Here is a 1,895-nt window from a genome sequence, read left to right on the forward strand (position 1 = left end):
CTGCTGAAGCACCTCCGAGCAAGTCACCATCGATGCCATCACTAAACCAGACTTGGCCTGAACTGAATCAGAGCAGTGAGCAGTGGGAGACATTTAGTGAATGCTCTTCAAGCTCACAAACTCTGACCCAATTTGATTCCAACATTGCACCAGCTGATCTTGATACTGCTATTGTTCATCCTATTCCCATTCGCATGACTCCAAGCAAAATCCACATGCAGGAAATGGAGCTAAAAAGAACTGGCAGTGATCATACTAATCCCACTAGCCCGTTACTTGTGAAACCATCTGACCTTTCAGAAGAAAATAAACTAAACTCATCAGTGAAATTTGCTTCTGGAAATACTGTAGCAGCTGGTTACAGTAGTTCAGACTCTTTTACCTCTGACCCAGAACAGATCCGAAGCAATGGAACTCGTCAAAGGTCTCATTCAGGAACGTCGCCTGATAATACTGCCTCACCACCCCCACCTCCAAGGCCTCAGCCCTCTCATTCTTGATCATCATCTTTAGATATGATTCAGACCTTTACAGTCACCACAGGACAACAACAGGCTGGAGTTGTTGCCCATCCTCCTGCAGTGCCTCCAAGATGGCAGCCCTCATAGGCTCCTGGTCCCGCTGTGCATCACCCAGTGGATGCCGATGGCCTGATTACTCTCACTAGTACCTCACCTCAGCAGATACCAGAGCAACCAAATTTTGCAGATTTCAGCCAATTTGAAGTATTTGCTGCATAAATTTAAATGAAGAACAAGATGATGAAACAGAAACATCCAGACGTCTTGCCGGTTGAAAAGCCTTCTGATCCTGCAAGTTCTCTTCGAGTTGCCAAAACAGATAGTAAAATTGAAGAAAAGACAGCTGCTAGCGCTCCCGCCAATGTGAGCAAAGGCACAACACCTCTTGCTCCACCACCTAAACCTGTTCGAAGAAGACTAAAATCAGAAGAGGAATTAAGGTCAGAAGTTGATGAACACACGCAAAAGATAGGTGTCTTAGCTGCTAAACTTGCATAACAACCTTCTATTCCTAGATCTGTTGGGAAAGATAAGGAAGCTATTCAGGCATCAATTAGACGTAATAAGGAAACCAACACAGCTTTGGCCAGATTAAATAGCGAATTGCAGCAACAATTAAAGGATGTTCTTGAGGAGAGAATTTCCCTGGAAGTTCAACTGGAACAACTCCGACCATTCTCTCACTTATAAGCCAATTGCCGTTAACTGTGAACATACCCATTTTTAAGCAGTTTTGGGTTCAAAGCCAATTTGGAGACCCAAACATTCTGCTCACTGCTTAACATTAAATTTTATGATTTTGTTTTGCCCTATATGTTCACCATTGTATTTAAGTATCTTTTATTTTTTAATTTCAACAATAAAAGGGTCAGGATGACTTTAAAAAAAAAAAAAAGAAAGAAAGTCCAGCAGTGTAACATTACACCATCTGCTGGTCCCAAAGTTCTAATTTCTTTCCCTTTCAATAAATAGGATTGTGCTGGAGAAGGAGAGACATCATTAGAATGAAAGGGAAAATCCTCTTGGGATTTTGGACATGCACAACCCACACCTGGCATAATTTTGAAGCCACCAGGTTCAGGATTCAAACTGTGGTCAATCATGTGAGAGTCCAGAGCCTTACCACTATACAATCTGCTGGCCACAATATGCATTGTTAAAGCACATTTATTAGCTTCTGCTGCTTCAGGAAGAAGCCAATGAAGTCAGTTTGCCAGTTCTCTGTTTTTCCAGTGCTTACATTTCTGGCATGTGCTATAGTTCTTAATGGCTTTGCATAAATGTCTCTCTATTGGGTCAACTCCTTTTTTTTTTTTCTTTTTCTTTTTTTTTTTTTTTTTTTTTTTTTTTTTAGGTTGTGTCAATTCCCAATAA

The 1,895-nt window shown here is 41.2% G+C and overlaps 1 pseudogene; it reads left to right on the forward strand.

The window, feature by feature from the left end:
- Window positions 1–1,398, forward strand: part of LOC102498596 (ralBP1-associated Eps domain-containing protein 1 pseudogene) — a 2,427-nt pseudogene extending 1,029 nt beyond the window's left edge.
- The last annotated feature ends 497 nt before the right edge of the window (window positions 1,399–1,895 follow it).

Source organism: Tupaia chinensis, unplaced genomic scaffold (genome assembly GCF_000334495.1).
Source record: "Tupaia chinensis unplaced genomic scaffold, TupChi_1.0 Scaffold142037_1, whole genome shotgun sequence".
NCBI lineage: Eukaryota > Metazoa > Chordata > Mammalia > Scandentia > Tupaiidae > Tupaia > Tupaia belangeri.